This window comes from Ciconia boyciana, chromosome 1 (genome assembly GCF_034638445.1).
Source record: "Ciconia boyciana chromosome 1, ASM3463844v1, whole genome shotgun sequence".
NCBI classification, from domain to species: Eukaryota; Metazoa; Chordata; class Aves; order Ciconiiformes; family Ciconiidae; genus Ciconia; species Ciconia boyciana.
Genome location: NC_132934.1, coordinates 150,799,542 through 150,818,535, shown reverse-complemented (window position 1 = coordinate 150,818,535; position 18,994 = coordinate 150,799,542). Strand labels below are relative to the sequence as shown.

The window sequence follows — 18,994 nt, the reverse complement described above, 5'->3', positions numbered from 1 at the left end:
ACGTTCCCTTTCATCCAGAAATGTTATGTACTCTTACACTGATGAGACGTTCTATCCTCACACGTTCACGGACACATTTTCTTCTTCACTCTCATCAGATAACAATGAAATGCATCAACAAATGTGAAAGGGAAATAATAGTAGCCAAATAATTGCCAAACATGGAGAGAGACTGTGAGGATTAAAATCTGTATGAGAACCAAGACTAAATAAAGGAAAAAAAGGTTGAAAACCACAGGTCTGAAATTTGGAAGTTTAGCCACCGAGTTGTCATTACTTCTAGATTAATACAAATTTAAAAATTTATATTGCTACTGAGTTTCAATAAAAGTGACTATGCCATCATTGTTTCATATACAAGTTTAGTTGAGAGCCACATAAAATACTTAGTACTTGACAGCTTCTTGTAGTAGCTTAGTATTACTTGTAGTCAAAATTCAGGAGCGACAACGCCACAACTCTGTTATAAGTAATATTACAACAGAAGTAGACAATTTCTTCATTATCTAAATCAGACCTTACTAAGAGAAGCTGTCGTGGTTTAACCCCAGCCGGCAACTAAGCCCCACACAGCCACTTGCTCACTCCCCTCCCAGTGGGATGGGGGAGAGAATTGGAAGGGTAAAAGTGAGAAAACTTGTGGGTTGAGATAAAGACAGTTTAATAGGGAAAGCAAAAGCCGCTCATGCAAGCAAAGCAAACCAAGGAATTCATTCACTCCTTCCCATGGGCAGGCAGGTGTTCAGCCATCTCCAGGAAAGCAGGGCTCCATCACGCATAACAGTTACTTGGGAAGCCATCCCTCCAAATGTACCCCCCTTCCTTCTTCTTCCCCCAGCTTTATATACTGAGCATGACATCATATGGTATGGAATAGCCCTTTGGTCAGTTGACCCCCACTATCTTGGCTGTGCCCCCTCCCAGCTTCTTGTGCACCTGGCAGAGCATAGGAAGCTGAAAAGTCCTTGATTTAGTATAAGCATTCCTTAGCAACAACTACAACATCTCTGTATTATCAACACTGTTTTCAGCACAAATCCAAAACATAGCCACATACTAGCTACTATAAAGAAAATTAACTCTATCCCAGCCAAAACCAGCACAGAAGCCAATAGTGTTGCCAAATCTGCATCGGGCCTCAATGAAAAAGGCTTTTTAAAGAAAATTCATACACAAATATTGGGAGCTGTGGAGCAGTGCATGAAAGGAGTGGCAAGTTACAAACCCTTGACCCGCCCAAAAGTAGGAGCAAGTATATAAAAATTCACAAATCGCCTCAAGGTGGGGAAGAGAACAGGCAGAAGGGGGAAGACACATGCATCCCCTCTCCACCTGGACCTCAGGGAGAACTCGCAGGAGAGAGATCCCTTTTCCTTTCCTGCATCACAGAACCTCTGAATGCTTCACGTGACTAATACCAAGCATATTTATTTCATTTGTTCTTGTTCTTAAGCTCCTTGTTGAAACTTAAGCTGTGAGGAACAGGTCTTGGACTGAAGTGTTATCCGATGCCTTGTTCCTGCTCCTCTAGTGCATAATACATTCAGGTTCAAAAACTCAAACCTGAAACCAAGCTTTAGTTCCAAAAACGGTAAGCAGTACTGTGTCATCGCATCAAATGCTGCCCTCACTTTTTGTTACTCTTATTTTTAAGGATTCTACAGAATTAGTCAGGGTACCGACTCAGGATGCGAAGATGCCCAACCACCACATACAGGTCAGAATCTTTAGTCTGACCAGTGGCCTGCTTTGTGACGTCGTCTTCCTCTGCTTCTCCTGAACCACAGCCAGGAAGCAGGTCATAACAACCTACTGATCTCTCTGCCACCACCTTTTTTCCTGAAGGATACACAGCAGCAGCCACTCCTCACACAACTGGACATAAGCCCAGCACACATATGGGACACCTCCATGTTGGCCACATGATGATGTCTTACCAGTTACACAGTTACAGCTCACAGGTCAAGACTTCCTGAAGTTTCAGTAACTTACTGCAGTCAGAAAGTATGTTATAGCAGCCATGCATCCAAAGAGTGCCTGAAGTGCAAGTCAGCAGTTGAGAACGCAAGATTCCATTAAACATCTGACAGTAAATTCAATTTCTAAAGAGCGCAACTGTCAAAACCTTGCTTACAAGCTAGTTACAAGCTAGCTTCAAAACCAGTTTTATAAACATTCATATACACACCCCACCATCACCCCCCCCCCAGTTTGTCCTTCTAGTCAAAACATTTAAGAAAACCCAAGGATGTCACACCCTTTTCTTTTGAGGTAAATGCTTTACCTTACCAAACACCCTGATCTTCATCACCATGAATCAGCACTCACTCTATCAATAATGGAACAGACCTTTCCAGATCCTATACAAATCCAGAGCTGGTAGAAAATGCCACTGAGTAATCTTGAGGGACAACTAAGAAAGGAAAAGTAATACTCTGACTGTTTAATCTTAAAAGATAAATTCAGCGATCAAATATAAAGAGACGTCTATCCTCAATTCAACAGCATTTTTGGGCTGGTATGGGATAACTAGAGAACTAATGGTATGAGACAACCCAGCTTATCAGGGAATGTGCTAAGTACTGAAGGACAAAATACTACTGATTTTGGTGCAAGACAGAGAATTCAAAATCAGCCTCTTGGGAAAATCTGGATCCCCTAAACTACCTGCTGCTTCAGGCAAAGGATCTCTCTGACATCACCTGTGATAGCGTGCTTAGACAGAAGCTGATACTTAACTTGCATATAGGAACAGGTCTGTTAAGATGTCAGTATTTCACATTAAAAAAAAAAAAAATCAGGCTACAGGTAAATTTTATAGGATAGTGGAAAGAAGTGGAACAAGTGGGCACAGGGAAAAGAAGTGCTAAAAAGAAATGCAAGGACTCAGACTAGCAAGGAAAACAACAGTGTGAGTAGCAATGACAGTAGCAGGGGATTTGCTGGAAGGATTGCACATACAGCTGCTGAATCAAAAAGCAGGAGTAGGTTCACGTAAAAGAAAGTGCGGGGGAGGGAAAGAGGGTGACAGAGCAGGTAGAAAATAAGCTGCACAGAGGTTCTGTTATGGGGAACAACTAAGAGCAGCTGACACAGACAACAGCCTCCAAAATAAGGAGGGATAAGATGGGGAAATCCATCTACAGGGGATCCCTGAAACAAAAGGGTGTGAAGAGACCACAAAGGAAAGCGGGACTTAAACCCAGGAGACTGCAAGGAGCCTGTCATGCCTTAAAATGAGACTCTCAAACTTAAAATCAGGGAAAGAAAAACAGACTGTAAAAGGTTTGTATCTGTATGCATGGTATTTTATGCTTCATGTTACTACTGGCTTAAAAAATAAACAACAGGACAAGCTCATTTTCTCAGTCCTCTCTGCTTAGTACAACTCGAGCTTTGTTAATACAATGCAAACACTAATTGTAATCCAAGATTAATTGAGTTATTAGAAAGAGAATTCCACAGCAAATATACCGCACTAACCTTTAAATATTTTCTTTTCTGTGAAATCCACCGATTTCAGCAGTTATCCAAAGCACCTCTGGGTAACACACACAAAACCATTCGCCAGATATGAAACGAGATGAACTTCCCATTCATTAAAGGGCAGTATTTCATCAAGCCGAACTGCTTTTTAATATCATAATACATTTGATATAATACCTACCATTTGAATATGATGTTATATAGAATATGTTAATAGCACTACTGAAAATACACACGTTTACAGTTTTAGCTGTATTTCCAATACAGCTAAATACAATACAGCTAAATACAATACAATACCAATTCTAACACGAACAATGAATCATTTAAAGTTCCCTCAAAGCCTCCAGACCAGACAAACTGCCTTCCAGCCATTATCAAATGGAGAAACAAGCCTTCAACTGATTTTATAAGCGACCTACGCCAACGCTGGCTGCAGGCCTGGTCCTGCAAAGCACCAGCTCAAGCAGTCAGCCCTAAAGAGCTACAAAACAGGCACAGCACCCCTCAGAAATCTGAGTGGGGGGATCTCCGGGAGGCGTTTGCAAGCAGGAGATGACAACAGGTCCTTTATGGGGCAGTTAGATCTTGGAGTATGACCTCAGTGGCCTCAGCTGCTAATCTGCTTCCTCCTTCAGGAGGGTTTGGGATCACTGACCTGCCCCTGCACCAATACAGCCCTATCGTACAGTCCCCGCACCCTGAAAGCCTCAAGCTGACTTTCCCCAACCTATGCCTCTATGTATAACACTCACCTAAGTCACGAATGCTTTCAGCACCTCAGGATACTCTCCCTGTGATGTAGCTTAACTGCATAAGCTATCTCGAAGAGCTTCTCAAGATCATATTTGAAGCCACATCAGTTGTCCCTCAAAAGGGCAGTGCATATTCAAATCTTCTAACTGAACCTGGTGTAACGCAGGGATATGTTTATTTAGAAACCACAGAAATAGGGCTCAGTAACCAGTTCTGCCAGTGGCATTCCTCTGAACACTGGTCAGGACACTATGGTTGGTCACGGCGTGTTTTGTGCTCAGTTCACGAATATACTCAGGCATAAGCTTAACCTTAGCATACTCATATATATCTATTTTATATATATAGCTTAACTCATATTCATGAGCAACTTGCTAGATCCTTTTCAGCAGGAAAAGCTTTTTTTGGCTCATAAAAACTGACATGCTCAATGAGAAGACAGCCAAAGTCCACACTGGCTATCAAACCACAAAACTACTTCCACCAGGAAAAACGTGGTCATCGTTTTATTTTTACTGAACTGAATTTTCATGTACTGATGAAAGCTGTACAGTGTTCTCTCGTGAGGAATCCATACGGATTGCAGTTAAAGTATACTGCAAAGGCCATTTGTGAGCCCTAACAGGTACTGTTGATATCTACAAACCTGAGTTGCACCTCAAGCTATCAAAGCTGGAAAAAAAATATAGACAAGTGATTCTTAATAATCTATTTTGGTATTATTAGTAAGTAAAAGCATGCCTGTATTTGCATGCAAAGAACTACAATTACTACAAAGAAAAAGAGAAAAAATACATAAAAAAATCTAAAAAAGAAAGTACTAAAAATACATAATTCAGCGATGATTGATTTATTTGGGGGGTATATCTGTGGTTACGGGGGCATAGGAGTGGGATGGAAGTGTTCTTCCCTACTGTCCACAATTACAGGTTAGAAAGTATTATGCCACTAGCATAACATAACAGGCAGTATTCTATAAATTCATTTATTATACTAAATGTCTTTAAATACATTTAAGTCATGCTAAAGTTGCATTCAAAGGCTTAAAATCAACACTTTAGGCATCTGGGATAATTGACATAATTACAGGAAACTTTTTAAGGGAAAGAATCCAGACATCCATTCAGTACATACCTTTCATTATCTTAATTACTGTCAGAATCAAAATTTCCCATAACTAACTCATATGAAACAATAAGAATAGGTATTGTTTTCCTTGGGTTAAAACTCCTCAAAAATCAACAACTACAAAACTTGCTGATCCACAGAAAAATACCAGGAAACATTCTGATACAGCATCACAGACAGTTCCATCAAGTTGAAACGTCTGTGGTGATTTCTCCTCTTTAAACAACGAGGAGGATCAGTCTTTCAAAAGCTGTGAGCACGTCCCCAGTCTCGCAAGGTGAGGAGCGCGTTTGCATCACGGTTGTTCTGAGTACCTTTACAGACTAGGCTTTCCACCAAACGTTGTGGTACTGTAGCCATTGACACCTGAGCACAGTTTGGCAAATCTGCTGAGTACTAAGACACTGATAACTTTGCTTGTACCTGTTTGCTTCTGATCTCATCAATCTCCCTCCTCTGTACAGAGGTATCCCTGAAGAACCAAACAGTACATTCCATAAAGGTGTATGAAGTCTCAAAAAGTATACTATTAAAGAACATTTCCCAGATTTTATCTAAAATACAAAAAAGAACTGCTCCAGTCACATATTAATATTGCAATCACTTTTCAAAATATTCTATTGTGAAAATACAAGACGTTATTTATTTTTTGATTCAAAGACTGTAAGTGAATGAGGAACAAGTTCAAAAGTACAGAATACCACTACATACAATATGATGTTCTAAACCAGGTGAAATGCTTTTTGGATAGTTTCAGATTTGCAACAACTGAATTATTGCAATAAATTGCCAGAACATTAGACTTCACCTGTAACTTCATACTAATTTAATTGCAGAAATGACAGTTTTGGTGTGGGTTTTTTTTTTTAAAAAGGGTGCTTTCAATATCATGCTCTTCCAAGAGAGAGAGAGAGAAAGAAACAAACAACTGAAAAAAGCCAGATTGCCCAGCTAGATAAAAGATGAGCTGGCAGATCTTGATAACCACATACTAATTACACTGTAGTTTTGACTCAACAAAATCCTATAAGAACACATTACTGTCCACAGTTTGGTGAAGTTTAAGAACATTTTGAGTGTAATTTGTGAATATTTACTCTGTTGCCAATTGCATTTCCTTTTCAAAGGACAAAAGGTTTACTATGTTCTGGTTCAACAAAGCATTTCAAGTGTAGGCTTTACTGAAGCTACACCTATGCATTCATCTCCTTTTGGGAAAGGCATTAGAATGCTCCATGTTTTCCAGAATCACATCTTTACCAAGTTGAACATAGTCTAACAGAAACATGCACACAAAGGATGGAAAAACACATAAAATATTAATACAATGATTATTAATTTTGTTACTGAAGTTATATTTAATTTTGTTACTGAAATTAAGTGTTGTCTAATCGGATACAGCAAGTATTCTGGGTACCCATACTTGAGGGGAAAAAAGGAGAGAGGGGAAAAAAGGAGAGAGGGGAAAAAGGAATAAAAAGAAGACGACACAGAAGATACCACCTACACCCCCCACCAACTGAGATGTCCAAATAGTTCTTCCTCTACTCCTTTCAGTGAGCCATTATCTATTTGGCCTTTTGGGGAAGTACATAAAACCTTCACTTTGGGCGTGTTTGGTTCCCCTCGCCATTTCTTGTAGAAGAAAAAATTACTCAATAAGCCAAATATCACAGAAGTAAGTTCAACAAATAAAGATTACTCTAAATCCACAACCCAGATTCCAAACATGTATTTTCCTTCAACAAAGCAGTGGATTTTATTTTTTTTTTTTAATTATTTTCACTGAACTGAAAACTGTTATAAAAAAGGACAAGAAAGAGATTCCGAAGATAAAAAGCTGAAGAGTTTTATATTACACATTTGAAAAAAATACAAAATTTGGGCCATAGTCAGTAAAATACAAGCTTAATTTTGAGTAGAAATTTTAGTAGAAAAATTAGAATAATTTTACTATGACTAAGTCTACAGTTCGATGAATCATTGGCTTTAGGATTGTGTGTTTGTTTTGTTTTTACTTTAACAGCCCTTTCAAGAATATTTTAATTTTGCTACCTACATGACACACAAAAAGTATAAAGAGAACTCACTGGAGTTTCTACTCCAGAAAATTATTACAAAAGATTTCTCACTATTAGTCTTTAAACACAAATACAAAATGTTCAAGGCTATACTCTGATCTGTTGGAAAGGCCAGGGTTATAAATTTGTTCATTACATTTAAAGACATGTGTCAGATAATTTGAAAATGTAGTGCAAAAGCCAACTGTAGCATCTTGGAGTTTCTATCCCAGTACTTCAGAATTTCCTTTTCAGTTTGAAGGAAACTGAATCATTTGCAAAAACATATGTAGAAGTTATACTTAAGACTGGATTGCATTTTTAATTCTAATGGGTTCACCTGCACTTTATTAAACAAATTAAGTCTAATTTCAACGTCTGATAACACTTCATTGAACAAGTATTTAACAGAACTCACAACAAATATCAAGGCATACAAGGACTTCATACATTGCTTTCCATTTGAAGGCTCCAAAATGTCAATAATTAGCCTTCATAACTTCCTTCTGAAGAAGGTAACATTATTTTTATTTTATAAACAGAGAATTTGAGTAAGAAATAACAAATCCACCTGGTAAAGTAATGAATGAAACTAAGATCCCCAGTTTTTTGCTCTGTGCTGCAGCCACTACAATGCTGAAAGTTCATTCAGCGTTCTGCCTTTTTGCTTTTATTTTTTGGTACAGTTGTAATGAGGCTTCATTTTATTAAAAGTTTATGTTAATAAATCCCTACTAAGCCACGGAGATCAACTACAGTTACTAGAAACAGAAAACAGGGCACATGAATTAACAGAAAGAAGATAGCCAGACTCTACCACAAAATGAATCCTATGGAAAACACCAGCTTCATCAGGTTACTTCAGGTCTTCGGAGTCTGCCCAGGAAGACACTCTATATATACTGAATGCAATTCTGTTCTACTCTCACAGAAAACCCATGAACCTTCTCTCCTCTCAATACTTTACAAGCTATTACTTAGTTTTTAGAATTCAATCAAAGAATAATATTAAGCCTGCTCTACCACAGGCTATGGATGGCCACTACTCCTCCGTACTTCCCACACCACCACGTTCTGCCTAAAAAGCCTTCAGGGGAAAACATCCCAAGTCAAAGCAGTAGGTAACAGTAGACAGGAGCCAAAAAACAGTGGTAGCAATATCTAGTGCTTAATTAATAGTCTGAGCCTACCCTTTTTTCTTGTCTTTTTTTTGAAAGTAAAAGCTAAAACTGATTTGTCTGAAATCACTGAAGGAAAAAGACTTGCTATTTAATAATCTATCCAGCAGTTTTAAAAACAAAACAAAAAAAATCACAAGTACTACATACACTACATAAAAGCAAAAACTAAGCAATACATCCAGTTCACTCGTTAACTTTAGTTACAAAAATAACCACTGAACTTGAACCACTCACCTTTGGCACACTGTTAAAAGGATCCAGGCAGTGAAAGGCGGGACTCTCCAACAAAGTTATGTACACCACGATCTGAAACAACAAACAACACATATTTTAGTTCCAACACTAAGCTTAGAAGACTTTTAGCTAGGTAATTCAGTTTTCATACTACCAAAATCTCCTAAGAGGTGCTGAAGAGCAGGCAGAATGGCTCTAACTTGATCCACCTGTTTAGCATAAATAGAATCCATCTTCATATTTAACTTTTCTCAATGAACACAAGGTCAATTTAACCACAGACAACCCAAACCACATAGGAAAGAAAGCAACTACAAACCTAGCCATCACAATACAGAGAAAAATCAGTCAAGAAATGGAATTAAAAATTCAGCCCAGTTTTAGAAAGATTACATTTTAAAAAGCACCATTATTTAGTGTTTCCTTCACTTTTACATTAAACTTGCCCATACTTCCTAAGAGAAGGGACACACTGTTACACTTCGAGAACTGAGGTCCATCCGCAAAAGCACAGCCGTGGGTTTTGTGGGACGTGACTACGTCCACGCAGGAGGCACCCGCAGGCATTTGGATGTGCAGCCCGGAGGGATTACTGCCGCACGTGGCTTGGGGCCCTCTGGCCCAACCAGAGGCTGGTCCTAGGGCTGGAGAACTCTGTTAAGGGAAATTCTGGCTGGATGTAAAGAAGCCACGAGGGCGGCTAAGCACAGCCATGTGTCCCCTGAGAAGTGATGGACCTTCTTCCTTGGAGAGGCTCAAATTCTCCTGGACATGGCCCCAGCTGCGGCCTTAGCCCTGCGGGAGCTGGGCAGCACAAGCCTCCACAGGTCCCTCCTGGCCTCCACTGTTCTGGTATGTATTTCTAGACACAAAAGTAACCTTTCAGAAGAGACTTCAAAGTATTTAAACATTTGTTTCTGCTTTTTAATGACGCTTCTAACTCCATAGGATGTCTGACAAATTCAGGCAGTGTAAACCCATTAAGATCCAATTCAAAGAGAAGGAAAAAAACTCTGAGTGTCTTCCTGCGCTGCAGCCCCTAGCCCATAAGGATGACATATTACAACTCCTACTCAACCTGAGGCCACTCATGCACAAATGTTTCTGTTCAAAGTCTTCTCTGAACAGATTCCAAACAGTTGCCACTACAAAAGAATCCTGTGAAGAAATTAAATTAAAAAGAGCAATTCATCCAATGATCCTGTGCATCATAAGGGGGGGGGAGAGTATTGACAAAGGTATTATAAATACCTTACACAGATGTTTAAAAGCGAGATTTAGACTTCCACCCATTAATAAGTGGAATAACAGAACTACTAAAACCACAGTTTGACAAACATTTAAGTATAAACATATTATTAGGGGGCAAAGCACGAGACAGTCGCTGCCCCTAGTCTCCCCAGCAGCTCACCCCTTGCTCCCCAGCAGCTGCAAGGGGAGCTGGAGCATTGCTAGCCCTCCCGAAAAACACACAAGGAAAAACAAAAAAAAAAACCACCAAAAAGACCAAAAAAACCCCAGAAGAGGGCAAATCATGAGGAAGTGTTATTCAAATAGAAGAGCCTCCTGATTCAGTTCAGCACCTGAATTAAGTATATGCCTGTGACAGCAGAGCGCGGATGGGACTGGAGGGTGACCTACCCCCTTTTCTTCTGCCAGGGTGCTGGCTGGAACGCCTGCTGCCCCACCGCCTGACCTGGGTTTTGAGCTTTCTGCAGACACAGACCACAGGCAACCACACTTTGCTATATCAATTTTCCTACCCAGTTACAGACCTTAACTGTGTTCTTGCTGAAAACTGCTCTACATTTGAAATTATAGGACAGATATGAAGTAAATGGGAAAGATACTTTAATAAATGAAGCAATATTAAAACCCTGAGGCAGGGCAGATCTATTTTCCTACTGGCTGAATGTTTTGTAGTACATGTTTTTTTCCTGTCAATAATGCAAGAACATTTTTAATATTAAGGGGGAAAAGTGAGAAAATAAAAGTCACTTCATTTTTTAGTACAAGATCTTCTGAACAGTACTATTTTTCGCCTTCCTACCTCACAAATCATCTACTGCCCATTACCATCCACCACTGAAGTACTGTACCAAGCTTCTGATTTTGATTGGGGGTTCTTTTTGTTTTGTTCCTTAAAGAAAAACCCAACACCTCTCTCAATTATTGCTTCCACCTTCACAAATGCACATTTGCACACAGAACTTGCATTTGAAAGTAAGCTGAAAAACAGTACTGTTAATCATCAATACCTGAAAAACTAACCTTGTATTTATTAGTCAACTGGAGAGGAAGCACAGTTGGGGAAAATAAGAGTCCAAGTTCCATCCAAACACATAAGAGTGAGTCATGTGTTTATCTCAATATAACAATGCTAACTTCCTTCTGTACAGCAAGAATGGTTTTATTTTTGCAGCTCAATTAACATACATTAAGAGTAGCTCAGAATGTTAATGGTGATAGTGCAGAGTCAAAGGAAGAAGATGCACAAGAAACCTCATTCCTACCAACACTTTGATTTAATAAAACTCTGTTAATCTAACAGACTCATAAGCGCAAGATGCAGACTGGTCTCTCTGCTCTCTGGGCTCAATTCCATTGCATTGTGACCTCCTTTTCTATTTTTCACCTGCTAAAAATCTTCACTTTGTTATGGAAGAGCCAGGGGAAGTTTTCTGCTACGAGTCACACTAAGAATTACTTCCCCAGAAAAGTAACCAATTTCCATCACACACCCCCATAGCTCAAAGCTTTGCCGGCAACGTTGTGACTTGCAGAGTGACTCAAACTCAGGATGGAAACCTGGACCGCAAATAATCCGCTTATACTTTAAATATGTTCCTTGAAACAATATTTCAGTTATAGAAGTTCAAGATCTTTCTTCTCAAAGGGCAGTAAATGGAAACAGTGGTTAAGGTTTGGCACTATCTGTCCCCAGGCAGAGGGTTTGCACTGTAGGTGGGGTTTTCTGGTTCTGCTGCTGCATCCTACCAGCCAGGACTCTAGAAAGCAGTATTGATAGCAAAGCCAGGCTGGGGAATGAATAGTTAAACTTTGAGAGTACAAAATAATCTCCATCAACCTTCAAAAGCCTTGGAGCACACATGGCAAACGCTTACTGTCCACGAAAAGACAAACTGGCACATTAGAAAACTTGGGAAACGAAGCCAAAAACTTTTTTGAAAGGTGGCAAGGCAAACGGAGGCACAGAGTTGGGCAGTCTTGTCCCATGGTATCACCAGTGCCCATCACTTCTGTACAATCTAGTGTGACATCCATTTGTCATCTCTCAATCCTAATACCGACACTACTGCAGTAATGTCAGCCCTGCTGCATGCAAAGTGCCATGGGTCCTTACCACTCATGACTGCCTTCATCTCCTACACTTACCGTGAGGCCCAGAGCAGAGGAACAGAAGACAACAACAAGGAACAGGAATGGCAAAGTATAGGAATTGGATGAACACGTGATTATAAACATGCAAGGTAGAAAGACAAATTTGTCTACGTTTGAACAGCAACCTCACTCTCGTTTGTGTTCTAGACCAAGGCCTTCTGAACACAAAGACTATACAAGTCCACAGTAAAAAGCACTTTTGAGTAGTCAGAAATAAAAGTTTGAACTTGATGCTTGCAAACAAGCACCAGCACAGAAATATCAGTAACATGTAATACAAAAAGCACCTTACATTTAACTGTGTAATCTTTAAAGATTACAACCTTAAGAATAAATTAGTGCTCTTGTAATGATTATATTACAAGTAACATCCAAAGTTATTAACCACCTTTCCTTTCCCTAATAGCTCTAATGTGCCCCATTTTCTTTATCCCCATGGCTAAAATCCAGACTCAGCCTTACAATGACTATTTCAATGATAATTCTCTCAGGCTCTCTTCCCAATACCTGACCACCTCCTATTTAAATTCTGACACGAAATAGCTAAAATATCTCTTTGATACTTAATATGCTAATACACAAGAATGACCTGACCGTAAACCTGTACTGCACAGAGTGGGAATTTGAACTCCAATGGTAAGGCATTCAAGTGACTCTGATAACTATGATAAAATTCAACAATTGACGTATTACTGGTGACCTTCGGGATAACAAATGAAAAGCATTCCATTAATACAAATTCTCCTGTGGAGAAGATCAAGCTGGCAATCTGCCAGTTCATTACACCATCTAGCTCCACTCCAACATTAAATATTGCCTTCCCTTGTAATTGACTGAAATATGCTGGAGCAATTGCAGGTAACCACTTTGGGCTATTAAAGTATTCCATTAAGACTTCTCCATTAGGCGAATATTTCAAATTAAGTTACATCAAAATAGGCTATGTTCAAAATATTTTAAATATGCAGACAATTGGGCAAGCACATTCCAGTTGCACGAAGCAGCAGACAGATCAGCCTAAGCACTCAAAAGCTCAATGCCTGAATTTGCTTAAAGGGAAAAGAAACCCACCAAGTTTATTCAAGACTCCAGTATATGCTTAGTATTTTAACCTCCTAGTCATACATATCCTCACAAAATTCACTTAATATTACCTTCTTCTAAAGTGAAGAAAAATACACAACTATTTTTTAACTCGGGTAAGTCAAGGCATTCATTGAATACTACATTTTAAAACTAAGTATGAAACACACAGAGAAAACAGAAAGCAAGACTGGATTCACATTGTATTTAAGGTTTCAAAAAGGCAGCAAATTGCAACGTTGCATTACAATGTGTATAATATTCTGAAAAAAACCCCCAAAAATTAAAATTCTTTCATGCTATATACTCTACACAACTAAGCTTTTATTCTCTGAAGATTGTGATTCCTTAACAGCAAGGAAGCAAGTGAAATGGGGCACAAGAATAGGTTTGCCGCCTTCCATGCAGAAAAGATTGCCAGATACTTAAAATGCTGGAAAAGATTTAAGCCTGTATGCCAGCTGTGAAAATGAGACTAAAGCAAAGACAAACTTCTGTGTTTAAATGGGCTTTTTCAAGCGGTCCAGGTTTGGAGCCATCACCAGAGGATATAAGGGTTAGCCTAAGAAACTCGGGTCTCTTCTGAACACTGCACGGGCAGGAGGTTGTGTATCTTCTCTGTGCTCCTATCTGGCATGCAGGAGCTGCTGTCTGTATAAGAGGAAGTGATTAGACATGTATCGCTTGTCGCTCCAACAACTTTTTTTTTTTTTTTTTTTCCTTAATAAACAGGTAGTTGCCAGGGCAGGTAGGGAGAGGAACGCAGATAGAGAAAGCATGCAATGGCTCACACTTTAACCACATGCAATGAAAGAGGCTATGCTGACCTATATTCTCATTTAACTCCTGCAGTCAAATGCATATCCTCTGCAGACTCTCGCATATACATGGTACATTTTCAAAAAACAATAATATTTTTACATCTACTTGCACAACCACCAGCTCTCAATCTACTTATGAAACACAAGTAGTTGACTGTCTAAATAATATCAACATTTAAAATAAATACTGTATTTCAAAAAACAACTTCCATTGCCAGCTTCCTCTGTAGCTGCAATCCAAATACATGCATGACTAGCATCTTTTTAAATTTGAAAGAAATAAGGAGAGTTACATCATTAGTGACTGCATCTGCTAAGAATTCTACAATATATATTGTACAGATTCACATTATTTTATTAAGAGGAATCACATGCTTCTTACATTCTCTCAGCTAGAAGTTTCCCCAAAAAGTCTGAGCTATTAAAAAACCTAATACTGATACCAAATTACTACCTAAACCCACTGTAATATGCAAATGTTTTAATTCCTGGCTTAAGCAGGACTTTTGATCTTGATACTTACTGATATTGACCTAATTCAAATTTGATTATGCTGAGCTGTGAACTCCCAGGGCAGTCCCTGCATGAGAAAAAGAAAAAACCCACAAAGAGTGGAGAAATTGTGAATGAGAGGCCAGGAAGCCTCCCCCCAAAAGGCTATAAACTCTTTGAGAGGACATATAATATTGCAGTGTCAAAAACAAACAAAAAACCCATGACCAACAAAAACCCCCACACATCTGTCTTTCAGACTGATAATAGAGCATCAAAATAAATGCATGCCGTGTCCAGTCACTCTCTGCAAACTGAAGGAGGCTCACAACAAAGGTACCATGCCACCAAAATAGCCCCAGGTTTTTTAAGCATTCCTGTTCAAGAGCCATCTGTGAAAGGTGAAGTAGTCAAATTCCATTTTATCTCAATTCCCCTATTTTTTCTTTTCTATTTACAATAAGGAATAGGAACTCACAACCTTTCTAATTCTCCTTATTTAAGGGTTTACAAGCTGGCTATGTAAGCTATGTAAGGGATATATAAATATCCCTAAAGCCCATATAGAAGAAGCAACAAAGGTCTAGATTTATGCTTAGGAGAACTCTAAGCACCTCAAGAACCCTTACAAATGTATGCTGAAAGACCTGAATTAACAATTATAATTGCAGATAGATAAGCATGAACGGAACTATATGCACCAAGGCTTTTCTTAAACTTTGTCTCACAGTATCTTTAAGGAAAAGAAAGGATTAGACTTCAACCTTAGGTAGTGCTTAACTAAGCAAGCTTCTCAGGCCATGGTTTGAACACGAGATAATTATTTTGGTTTCCTTAATAGGATACCTTATTATTCAAATTACACAGATATCATTTGTAGAAACATCTCAGCATTTATAGTAGATAACTTTCTTCAGCATTTTAGAAATTAGTATTTGTACATACAGTTTCATAATTCATTCCAGTGGAACTTCAGCCTTTTTCTGATTGATACTTTTATTTTTTGTTTGTAAAAACTGCACCATGACACTCTTTTCCATTAAGTAAAATCAGCTCAGAATCTTTGAGGACCTGAGTGGTTAACAACTCATCAGCCCAAGCAGGTCCTTCACAAATCTATTTTTCCTATTGCATCTTTGCCGTTAAAATGTTTTACATAAAGACATATATGACCCACCGACTCATACCAGTTCTTCCAAACCTCTCTAGTAGAGTCAGAGCTTTTAATTTAACACTTGTGGATTTCAGGGCTGTGAAAGATGACTACAAACAGCATCTTAATATAGTCTTTACAGTAATCTAGTAATATGCACATGTAAATTACTGAAAATGCACATCTCCACCAGAAAAAGGCATTCACAGATGCCTTTTGGAGAAGTGAAAACCACAAATTCCGATGAATTAGCTACCACAGAAGGATGCAAGGCCAGCTCACTATCAGAGAAACACTAGGCAAAGACACCTGGTTACCACTCTTGGCTAGGGAGACTAATGTTTAAAATAAGCAAAAAAATCTCACATCTACAGTTAAGAGATTTGCTTTGGGGTGAGATTAACAGAAAATGGACTGTAACAGGGGCTACAGAGAGACTAGAGATCACTAATACAGTACAGTCAAGTAAGGCAGACTTAGTCCACTGGCAATTCAAAGTTAAAGGTTGACTGCAATCCTTGTTAGAGCTCCTGTTCTGGTAAATTATTCATTCTTTCTTAGTCCAAAGAAAATCTTTCCTATGTGTACATTCAACACAGCACTGTCCGAATTTGAAATAACAGTGCCGCTGCTGAGGCACAAACATGAAATGGAGAGAGACGGTGCTCAAATATATGGGTAAGGTGATGTTAAGAGGGATAGGTAAAGGTCAGTGGTTGTCTTTGAAACCCCCAGGCAGATACAAGGAACTCGAGGAAATGCACAGAGCAGATCCTGACTGACGTCTTCAAGGAAAACACTGTCAGAAACTTCTTGATAACTGCCAAACTGCAAAGTGTCAACGTGATACATTACGTTGATAGGACAAGGCCTGGTCTGGGCACTCCCCACCTGCTGTAAAAGCTGTCATCACCAACAGCTGCAGCAACCACTCCCTGCGCCTGAGCCTGTTTGCTGAGGGTGTTTGGGTTTTACCCTTCCTCCAGGTGCACAGCCACTGAGTATATAAGGATGCTGTAGGCATTACTGTCCAAGTAGAGTATCTTGTTCCAAAGAGTATGCAAGCTCTGCCCTAGTCTTTTCAGGTCGACTGCACTGAAGTACTGTCAGCATAAGCAAGAGCCATTTCACTTTGAAGGGATGGCAGAAAGTAGTCCAGGCATCTTGGCCCTCAGGTGAAGAAATCTATAATGACTTCAGCTGAGGGAGCAAGTTGAAGAAATCTCTCTCAACCACCAGCAGCAGAAAGAGTAGAAAGATTTATTGTTTACTCAACCTCAGTATTTCATTCGCAATGTTGAAAAGCACAGAGCTGCAGAACTCACATAAACAGACATTAAACTGGAACCCATTAGTAAAATTGAGGGAGGGGGGGGGGAAGAAAAAAACAAGACCACAACACAAAATCCCTTACTGAAACTGGAGTATGCTCAAATAGTACCTGATGTTAGAATTCAGTAATGCACTGATGAAAATGATCTTCCTTGGGAGGAGAAAGACATTTTTGTCCCAGTATATTTGTATATCAAAGGCTGGGAAAAATTGGCATTCCAGATTTAAAGCTTTTCTGAGTCTCCTCTGATGACCCAACTGAAGAAAAACAACAAACTTCATGCGGTTCAAGTACAAAACTACGATAAGTAGGGGTTCACAACTAAGAGCCAAAGGTAAGTGGAAGACAAACACTTGGAACTTAAAAGTGGCTTTGGTTGCTACACGACTTGGTAGGTGGCACATGCTAGTCAGTGACATGTGGTACCATGACCATCCTCTTTGGACATGGCAGAATGGCAGTCCTCAAGGTCAGCACCTTCCATGTGCAGGTCAAAACAAAGCCACCAGGTTCCTCAGATCCACAAAAAGGACCCAACTCCTGAGTTGCTAGGATTGCTACTTCCCAAGAACAGAGTCCCCCAAACCACCTGCTTTTTATTCCAAGTTAATCATCAGAAACTGTTGAAGCAGTTTTTGCCTGAACTGCCCCTGAAACTTTGCTCTAGGTTGACAACAAGAAGAGAAATGTTAACACAGCTTCGGTTCCACCACAGCACACAGCAGCCCTAGCCGCAGGCACTGCTGTTTGAAAGATAACTAGATATTCCAAAATCTCATAACACTCAAATAAAATTTGGCAACAGCCTACCTTCTGAGGTTTTCAGCACTGATTTTCTCCCTTTCATGTCTTGTACACATTTGATGGTGTCTTATTCTACCCATTTTAATCATGCCAATTCAGTGGCAGACTACAAATGAAAATGCAATAGAAACATTGCAGGCCCTGTAACAATAGTCAAAACAAAGATTTCCTGTGGCAGCTGTCAAATTAATGACATCTCCAAAGCTATCTAAATACAGTATCTGGGCAGAAATCCAATTATGTCAATTCTGTCTGAATACCCCAAAAGAGAGTCCTACTGGGGTTAGAAGTGGAAATAATTTTAAGCGCAGATTAGCTACATAAGCAGCTCCACACTTGAAACCAGAACAGGGGAACAAAAATCTAAAGGCATGACATTTATCTGGACACAAGGGAGAGGGGAAAAAGAACTGTCAGACATCTGGCAAAAGGTCAAAGCCAATTACCTTGTCCAAATTTGCCCCCCAAGATAATAGCTTCCAGGTTCACTTCTTCGAAAAAAGATGTATTGACTCCAGTAATTAAAAAGATTTCTGCTTACCTCTACATCCTCCACTACCACTTTGGTTTTTCCAAAACTTCCTTTTCCCAACCAAAAATTAACAGCAGTAGCAGAACATGCCAACTTCCCAGAAGCACGAACTAAATTTATCTAAAATCTACATAAAAGAAAATAACATTCTCCCTCACTTCAATATTAGGCAGCAGTGACAAATGGTATTCAGGGCTTTTAATCCAAGAGTATGATTTCTTGCTGCTTTCCTTAAACCACTATAACCACTGATTTCCCTTTTGCCTTGGAAGTGTCTGTGTTACTGCTTAATTATGTGCCAAATTCAGTTTGCTGAACCTTGCCACAGGATTCTGTTTATTTGTGGTTTTAAAACAGACAACTATCAAGGTGGGGGGGAAATAGACTTTTAATTCAACAAAGAAAAAAATACAAGGATTTTTGTCTTCTTTCTTTGCAGGCATATTAAAATAACTGCTTCTGAAACTACTGATAAATATAAGTTTATCTTTTTTTAAAATGAAACTATTCAAGAGTCTGTTAGGAAACT

General features: G+C 39.2%; 1 protein-coding gene across 1 annotated transcript in view; it reads right to left on the bottom strand.

The window, feature by feature from the left end:
* NCK2 (NCK adaptor protein 2) overlaps positions 1 to 18,994 on the bottom strand; it is an 87,882-nt gene that overhangs the window by 45,760 nt on the left and 23,128 nt on the right. The window contains exon 2 of the mRNA XM_072849774.1: positions 8,846 to 8,917. The gene's annotated coding sequence lies outside the window, so the exon portion shown is untranslated. The remainder of the gene's footprint in view (positions 1 to 8,845; positions 8,918 to 18,994) is intronic.